We start from the raw sequence: 10,212 nt of genomic DNA on the forward strand, positions 1-10,212 counted from the left end.
TATCCAGATATAAAAAAGAAAGAAGGAAAATAATAGAAAAGAAAAAGAACTATTGCTATACACAACAACCTGGATGAGTATCCTGAGAATCATGCTGAATGGAAAAAAAAAAAAAAAAAGCCAATCCTAAAAGATTACATTCTGTATAATCCCACCTATATAACATTCCTAAAATGACAATATTTTAGAAATAGAGAACAGATTAGTGGTTGCAGGTATGGAAGAGGTAATGGTAACAGAGAAGAGTGGGTGTGGTTCTAAAAATGCAACATTAGTGATCCTTGGATGATGCAAATGTTCAGTATCTTCACTATCATCAGTGTCAATACTTGGGTATTGTGGTATTCTATTATGGGGTTTGCAAGATGTTAGAATTGGGGAAAGTTGGAAAAATGGTACATGTGATTTCTCTGTATGAATTCTATCAAATGTATAATTGCTTGGAATTCTAGCCACTTTGGCCTTCCTGAATTGTCAGCTCTTTTCAGTTCATGGGAGACTATTTAGTTTACCCTTTCCTGTGCTGTGGCTTGCAAAAGTCTCTACTGGAAGTGCTCTAGGGCAACCACAAGACTTCCCTTTTCTCCTTCTCTCAGGGATTATTCTCCTGGTTCACCTGTTTTTAAATGTTGCTTTATTTATTTTTGCTAGTTTTTCATTTGTTAAAGGCAACAAAGGTAAATCTGGTCCTTAATACTCCATCATGGTTAGAGTGGAAGTCCACTTGTTTTTTCCTTTTAATACTGCCAATTAGATGGTATTATGTTAATTAATGCTTCTGTAAAGTTAGTTTTTATTCACATACATGTTTACCATTGTTGTGTTCACCACTCTTTGTTGCACACTAGATTGTCCTCCTGGGATCATTTTCATTCTTCCTGAAGTGTATCCTTTTGAGGTTCATTTAAGATATCTCTTGGTAGTAAACTCTTGTTTTAATTTGTAAATATTTTATCATCATTCTTGAAAGACTCACTTCCTAGATGCCCAGTTATGGGCTTTAACCCTCAACTCTTTAAAGATATGATTCGGTGGGAATGCAAGCTGGTGCAGCCACTCTGGAAAAGAGTATGGAGGTTCTTCAAAAAACTAAAAATAGAACTACCCTACGACCCAGCAACTGCACTACTAGGTATTTATCCAAAGGATACAGGTGTGCTGTCTTGGAGGGACACATGCACCCCAGTGTTTATAGCAGCACTATCAACAATAGCCAAAGTATGGAAAGAGCCCAGATCTCCAACAATGGATGAATGGATAAAGAAGATGTGGTATATATATACAACGGAGTATTACTCAGCAATCAAAAAGAATGAAATCGGGGCGCCTGGGTGACTCAGTTGGTTGAGCACCCGACTTCAGCTCAGGTCATGATCTCATGGTTTGTGGGTTCGAGCCCCGCATCAGGCTTTGTGCTGACTGTTTCCTCAGAGCCTGGAGCCTGCTTCAGATTCTGTGTCTCCTTCTCTCTCTGTCCCTCCCCTGCTCATGCTTTGTCTCACTCTGTTTCTCAAAAATAAATAAATGTAAAAAAAAAAAAAAAAATGAAATCTTGCTATTTGCAACTACGTGGATGGAACTGGAGGGTATTATGCTAAGTGAAATTAGTCAGAGAAAGACAAAAATCATATGACTTCACTCATAGGAGGACCTTAAGAGACAAAACAGATGAACATAAGGGAAGGGAAACAAAACTAATATAAAAACAGGGAGGGGGACAAAACAGAAGAGACTCATAAATATGGAGAAAAAAGTGAGGGTTACTGGAGGGGGTGTGGGAGGGGGGATGGGCTAAATGGGTAAAGGGCACTAAGGAATCTACTTCTGAAATCATTGTTGCACTGTATGCTAATTTGGATGTAAATTTAAAAAATTAAATTAAATTTGAAAAAATGATAAAGATATGATTCTGTCTCTGGCTTCCGTTGTTGCTGTTGGGAGGTCTGCTGTTTTCTAACTGCAATAATTTTGTAGGTACTCTGTTTTTAATGCTTTTAGCTTAGGTGCTTTTAATTTTGTCTTTTGTATTCTCAAGTTGTTCTTGTTGCTGTTTTTAATAATATATTTAAGTATGCATCTTTTTTGTCTCATTCATCTCACCTAGGATGTACTGTGCTTCCTAGATTTGTGGACTCCTAGTTTTCTTCAATTCTGGAAACTTTGCATTCATGATCTCTTTAGATACTGCCTTTTTTCATTTGTTGTTTCCTTTTGACACTCCAATGAGAGCTATATGAGACCTTTTCATTCTGTCCTCCACCCCCATTTTTATTGAGGTGTAACTGAATATTAAAATGACGGCTTGGCATATGCATACACTATGAAATGTCACCACATTCAAGCTAATCTACGTATCCATTCTACATACTTGGATATGTGGTTTACAAATATTTTCTCCTAGACTATGCCTTGTCTTTTCAACCTTTAAATGTGGACTTTCACAAGCCAAATACTTTACTTTTAATGAAGCCCAAGTTTTCAGTTTTCCTTTTATGGATTATGCTTTTGGTATCAGGTCTAAGTACTCTACCTCAACCTCGAACCTAAAGATTTTGTCCTATGTTTCTTCCTACAAGTTTTATACTTTTTTTTTTTAAATTTTTTTTTTTCAATGTTTATTTATTTTTTGGGACAGAGAGAGACAGAGCATGAACGGGGGAGGGGCAGAGAGAGAGGGAGACACAGAATCGGAAACAGGCTCCAGGCTCTGAGCCATCAGCCCAGAGCCCGACGCGGGGCTCGAACTCACGGACCGCGAGATCGTGACCTGGCTGAAGTCGGACGCTTAACCGACTGCGCCACCCAGGCGCCCCAAGTTTTATACTTCTAATGTTTAAGTCTGTGATCCTTTTTGAATTGATCTTCGTATAAGGTTCATTTTTAAATTTTTGCTCTTTAATACTTTCTTCCTCCTGCTTGCTTTGTTTATATTGCTTTTTTTCCCCTTCGGTTCTTGAAGTGGAAGCTTAACTAGATTATTGATTTGGGACTCTTCTTTTTTTCTAATGTATTCACTTAGTGCTAAAAAGTTCCCCATAGCACTGCTTTAGCTGTGTCCCACAAATTTTGATATGTTGTATTTTCATTCAACTTAATGTAATTTTCTAATTTCCCTTAAGGGTTCCTCTTTGACCCACAGTTTATTTAGAAGAGTGTTGTTTAGTTTCTAAGTGTTTGGAGATTTTCCTGCCTTCTGTTACTGATTTCTAGTTTGATTCCATTGTGGTCAGAGAATGTCCAAAAGAATTGGTTTCAAGTCTTTTTAAACATTTTTTAAAATGCTTATTTTGAGAGAGAGAGCAAGAGCACACATAAGCGAAGGAGGGGGAAAGAAAGAGAGGGAAAGAGAGAATTCCAGGCAGCCTCCAAGCTGTTAGCACAGAGCTCATTGTGGGGCTCAATCTCATGAACCATGAGATCATGACCTGAGGCAAAATCAAGAGTTGGATGCTTAACCAACTGGGCCACCACATGCCCCAATTCTTTTAAGTATTTTGAGGTTTACTTTATGGCCATGCATTTGCCATATCTTATTATATGCTCCATGAATATTTGTAAACAATGTGTTTTCGGCTGCTGTTGGAACAAATGTTCTTTTTTTTTTCTTTTCAACGTTTATTTATTTTTGGGACAGAGAGAGAGAGCATGAACAGGGGAGGGGCAGAGAGAGAGGGAGACACAGAATCGGAAACAGGCTCCAGGCTCTGAGCCATCAGCCCAGAGCCTGACGCGGGGCTCGAACCCACGGACCGTGAGATCGTGACCTGGCTGAAGTCGGACGCTTAACCGACTGCGCCACCCAGGCGCCCCCAAATGTTCTATAAATGTCAGTTAGACCCTGTTGGCTGCTGAGTCCTATATTCTGGTAAAGATGATAAACCTGGAGAGGTATGTACCTGGAAACAGTTTGGTTGAAAATTTGTGCACAAACTGTTTGCTCTCCCCCTTTACTTTTCCTCTTTTATGTAATCAAATACACTGCACACAGGGTTTGATCTCTGGATAAACTGACCTAGAAAGGATGTACAACTGCACAAAAGAAGACAGGATTGAGGCACAGGCTGCCTGAGTGAAAAATCAGGCCACTAAGGACCTTCCTTATCTTAGCCCCAAACACCAGTAACTCAGGAGACTGGACATGTTTTCTGCTCTAAACAGAGCAGAAAGAACAGAGAACAGAGCTCTCTGGCAGTCTTCCAGTAAAAAGGCTGGCTCTAATATCTTCCAGTTGAGAAACTTTACCTCTTGACTGGAGGCAAGGATTACCACACATTTCAGGAAAGGATCCCATGTAAATTAAACAATTCAAGGTTTTTTTTTGCAAAAAGAATTTGATTTGGACATAAAAGACAAAAATGGAGAAGAAAACTTTGAACAACTGTAATTACCCTGATAGAAAATTATACTGCATCCATATATAATAAGAGAAACCTATGAAAAAGGAAAAATTAGGCACAACTCATGAATAGTCCTTCCAGCAAATACAAATCCCAGGAATTAAAAATCTAAAATAGGGGTGCCTGGGTGGCTCAGTTAGTTGAACGTCTGACTCTTGATTTCAGCTCAGGTCATGATCTCATGGTCATGAGATCAAGCCCCGTGTCTGACTGCACTGAGTGTGGAGCCTGCTTGGGAATCTTTCCCTCTCTCCCTCTGCCCCTCTCCACACCCCTGCATCTGTCTGTCTCTCTCTCAAAAATAAATAAACGTTTTTTAAAAACTTAAAAATGTTTGTCCAAAAACAAAAATATAAGAAATATTCTCAGATCTGGAGTCTAAAGACTAAAATTCTCACCTAGCATAAAAAATGTTTGAAAATCCATACGATAAGTTAGGACATTTCAGTACACTGGAGATATAAATAACAATAAGTATCTGAATGGGGAGGGGGACATAAAGTTACATATACAGGAATGGAAAGCAACTAGTATTAGATTTGACAACATAAGCTACCAGAAGACTTGAGGTGATGTTTCCAAATTTTGAATACTGGAGAAGTGTTGAGAGTAGAATAAAGACATTTTCAAACATGAAAGAACTAAAAAATTTAACTCTAACACATGCATCTAAAGGAAGCTATTGAAAAAAGAACCTTAATGAACCTTAATGAAAATGAAAAATTAACTTGATTCCAGGAAACAGTAATCCGACTCAGGAAAACAATGACAGTGAGCTTCATGACAACTGTAGAGTCCAACTGGAGCCCCAGAATAGTAGACTGAGAGATTCTAATGGGATATTTGTTGTTGGTTTTTTAAAAAAGGTTCATTTAGTTATTTTGAGGGGGGGAGGGGCAGGGGGAGATTTCAAGCAGGCTCTGTGCTCTCAGCGGAGAGCCCGATGTGGGGCTTGATCTCACGAACTGTGAAATCATGATCTGACCCAAAATCAAGAGTCAGGTGCTTAACCAACTGAGCCACCCAGGCACCCCTCTAATTGGATATTTGAACAATTAAAAAAAATCATCTGTGGATATTTAACATAAATGTGGAACATCTATAAAAACTAAGAACAGGTACAAAGAAAACTAATGAAATCCTTAATAAACAAAAAAAGCTAGAAAATCTACCTGATTTTGAATAAAAAATAATTTACATAATTAGTATATAAGTACCACATATTGACTTTGAGATATAATTATATTTGGAGGTGGTCAAGGAGAAAGAAAAAGGTGTTAAGTTTTTTGCTTTAAATGAAATATTGATTATTACACTGACATTTTTATTAAAAAAGACATTTTTAACTGCTAAAAATAAGACTGATCTTTTTTTAATGTTTATTTATTTATTTTGAAAGAGCGAGAGAGAGACCAAGTGCATGAGTGAAAGAGGAGCAGACAGAGAATACCAAGCAGGCTTCATGCTGTCAGTGCAGAGCCCAACGTGGGGCTCAATCTCACAAACTGTGAGATTATGACCTGAGCCAAAATCAAGGTCAGACACTCAACTGACTGAGCCGCCCAGGCACCCCAAGACTGATCTTTTAACTAAAGGTGTTCAAAGAAACTTTTATTATCCAAGAGTGATTGAAAACATTGAATTCATCCAAGATTTCATCTAAGTGCAGTTAAAAACAAAAACAAAAAAACCCTCATATGCAGATGAATATTGCAAGTACATTTATAAGAGAAAATAAAGTGCCCTTCTTTTGTTTTATGAAGTCCTATTAATTTCAACTTCCTGATTATATACTCCTACAATCTTATACTCATAAATAACGATAATTTTACATGCTCATTTCCAGTATTTTTGTGCCTATAATTATTTTACTCACTTAAATGCCATAGCACCACATTCTTGAGAGCACACTTAGTGGCCAAGATGCTGACCATCAAAATCCCAGAACCTAGTAACACAGTGATCCATGCTGGGGAGGAAGGATTATCCTTTGCCCTTCAAGATTCTTCTGGCTGATCTAAGAGTTAAACCGACACACCATAAATTATCAGAAGATAAACAAAAGTTTAATAAAATGTATACTTCCTGTATACAAGGGAAAGACCTAGGAAAACTGCATGGCTCCCTGAAATGGCCAAAGCCATCACCTTAATTACCATCTTCAGTTAAAGACAAAAGATGTTGGGGTGGAGGGTCAGTTATGGGAGGTTACCAGGAAAAGCATATTAAATAAGGATAAGGTTGTTATGCAGATTTAAGTCCATGCCTTCTCCAGGGATAACATTCTAGAGATTTAGGTACCGTCTTCTTCTTGTTACAGTGAGGGAGACACCCTTAAAAATAGAGATTTCCCTTACAAATGTAAATGTTTCTTACAAAAAGGTAACTTGTACTCAGTTCCAGAGCTTCTGTGTTTGCAGTTCCTTAAAAAAATAATCAGCCTATAATAATCCTTATGCTAAAGAGACACATTTTCGGTGGCAAATTCTGCTCCCCTACACCCACAAACATGGTATCCATGCAAAGCAAGAACCAGAAGCACAGGCCTATCAAAACCGTGCCAGAAATAACACACAATGGGGCTTCTGGGAGGAAATATTTTACCTCTACTCATCTTAGGTTCTCTGCTAGGGCTCTGCAACAAAAAAGACAGATTAACAGAAGACATAAACAATTTATTAACATGTGTGCACATGTCTTATGGGAGAAAACAAGAGTAACTCAAAAGTGGTGGCTTAGCACTCTAGCTTATACAGCATCTTTAACAAATAATATGACTGTAGAGAAATGACAGGATAAAGAAAAGCAGTTTTAGAATCCCAAGTGTGGAAGTCTGTGAAAGGAAACTAATGGGAGTAAAATCTATTTGCAGATTCCTTTGGTACCATCTATGGGCTAAGACTCTAGAGCTGTCTCAAACAACTCAACAAACTCAACAACAGGGTATAAAACTCAAACAGGGTATAAAATGAGAATTTATACCCTGCATTTAGGCAGAAATGGGGGAGGGCAGAGAGAGCTTTCCTGACTTTCATGCTTCTAAATTGCTTTCAGCTCAAAATAATTTTTTTTGTCCAAGAGGCATATATAGAGGTGACATACTCTGGTTACCTTCACAGCACAGCCATCTTCAAGGATACACACAATGTGAGGCACTTCATTGTTACAATAAAAGAAACCAGCTCCAGATGGAGTCATTTTACCCTTAGAGAGCAAACCAAGATTAACAATTTTAATTAATCAACAGTTGCAGCTCCAACCACTCCCATAAATGTGACCTTTAAACAGTCAACCTGAAATTTCCTGAACAGCACTAGTAATCTGCAAAATAAGACTCCTGCCTATTCTCTTCCCTCAAAAAGATGACCTGGCCTGAAACAACCCTTTCTTTTCTTTTGCTAATAATTTCCTTGCCCCATCATCCTGCCTGGAAATCCTTCCATTCTGTAAAATTCCTAGGAATGTCTATTTACTAGAAGGGATGCTGCCAACTCATGAAGAGTTAAATAAAGCCGATTAGATCTAGCCAATTGAATTTGTTTCTTAATGCTACAAACCACAGAGACTTCAGAGATCCCTAGTCAAGCACAATCATGCACACAGTGTTCTCTGTGGCGCTTTCTCAGTCTTACATCCAAAGAATGACATGCGGGGAAATCGCTCCATGTAGGAAAAAACACAACCCAGTCTGCAATTACACTCTCAGGCACTTGGCGGTACCACGCCAGTCCCTCAGGAAGCTCCACGTGAACCACACACAGGGCACTGGGTATCACTCAGGGACCCCGTTACGAGCCTAGAGATCTGGATACCCAGGCCCAAGCCGGGCTCCTGGCTCCAACCTTTCTTACCTGCACCCCTTTCCCTTCCCCTACCCTCCAGCGATTGTGGCTCCAAGAGGCTCCCTGACCTCAGTAGAGGACAGGGTTCGCCCCCCAACCCACCCCAGCGCCTGCGTACTCGGAACGGAAACTGCAACTCCCCGGAGCCTCCACGCTCCTCTTGAGGGCGGTGCGGTGCTCGCGGTTCAAACCGAGGGCGGAGCCGAGAACCGAAAGAGGAAAGCCAGAATACGTAGCTTTTGTGATTTTGGACTACTGTTCCACAAAGGGAGCAGGCTCGGATTACCCTTGGTAGCACCGATCACTCACAGAGTCACCATTACGGGCCTGAGGAGTCCTGGCCCTGAAGAATTATGCTTCTCCATTCCGCAGGCCAGCCGCGGTAATCTGGCCCCATTTCCCCCCCGCGAGCGCTTCTGAAGAGCCGAGGCCCTTCCCCCGCCCCTGCGCGCTTGCGCACTCGTGCCGAGATAGACACTCTAGAAGCCCGACACAGTAGACTTGAGGGCTGGGCGGTCCTCAGAGCCAGTGGCGGCCGGAGTGCGCGGACTGCTTTTCTGAAGGACTAGATTCCGCGGACCCGACCCGGCGTGGGTCCTGGGGCCTCGGGCTACTGTGCGATTCTTACCGAGTGAGGGCTTGCAGTCAGAGACACGGACGGCTTGGGTTTAAATTCGTGCGCCAGTAGCGCCGCTGGGCCGGGTATGTGGGCGCGGCCTGTTCTGCAATGCGAGACCCTGCGGTCCTACTCACCTCGGTCTTCTCTACCACCCAGGCCTGGCTGTAAGAGGGAAGTCGGAGGTGGAGCCCCAGAATAAAGGTCCCCTGCAGAGCGCTGGAACCAGATTCAGGGCTGGCCTGTGGGGACGGAACGACCCCTTGGACCGAAGAAGACGCAGTGGGCCGTCCCAGGCGGTGAGCAGTAGCGACGACCAAGCTATTGGGTACCCAGAGCCGCGAACCCGGACTCGGGTGACCGCAAACCTTTCCTCGTTTGCCTCTGGTTTCTGTTTGTGCATGCCTGTGGCGATTGGCAAGGGGCAGAGCGGGTGGGTTTTGACGGACTAAGAAAAGCCTGGGGTGTAATGAACACTTTGCTTCCCTAGCCCTGCCAGTCTCCAGAGAAGGCCTTCGAAGTGAAACGAATCGCTGCCGCGCCTCTAAAAGCCAGGTTCTGTGTGAGTTTGTGCTGATTCTTTGTTTCCGTGAAATGATTTGATTTTATGGACACTGGGCTTTTTAAATTTTCTTCCCTTGGAATGTGCTGCTTAAGAATGATCTATTCATTGATTGGTGCTTTAAGATTTCCCTACCTAGTTAATGGCAGAGGACCTAATTAATAGATAACACTTCTTAGTGCCCGTCTAATACAGTTCTACGTTTAGTTTAACCATATGCTATATATTCTGATTATGGAAATGCCCCTTTTGGAAGTGAAAGTTCATGCTTTGTTTTCGACTGTGATTTGTTAAGGAGTAGTTCAGGGTTTGTTTAGATATCTTCAATGATTGATTCCAGAGTAGGGGTGGGAATTTTTTTCCAAGAGACTCCGCCATTGGAGATTTTTGGTAACTGCCAGATGTGGTAGAGATTTGGTAGCATGAGTTTATTTTGCTTATTTTTGACAAATACAAAATGGTATATGTTTAACGCATAAATATATACATGTTTCAGTATATGTATACATTGTGGAATGGAATGATTACCACCGTCAGACTAACATCCATCACCTCCCATAGTTACTTTTGTGTAAATAACTATGGTGAGTGGTGAGAGAATACTTAAGATCTACTCTTGTGGCAAATTTCAAACGTGTGTGGTGAGAATACTTAAGATCTACTCTTGTGGCAAATTTCAAGCCTATAATACATTACCATTATTTATAGTAACCATGTTGTACATTAGGTCTTCAGAGTTTACTTATGACTGAGAGTTTGTAGCATAAGTTTATTTAGGGCATGTTATTCGATAGA

This window comes from Prionailurus viverrinus, chromosome E2 (genome assembly GCF_022837055.1).
Source record: "Prionailurus viverrinus isolate Anna chromosome E2, UM_Priviv_1.0, whole genome shotgun sequence".
NCBI lineage: Eukaryota > Metazoa > Chordata > Mammalia > Carnivora > Felidae > Prionailurus > Prionailurus viverrinus.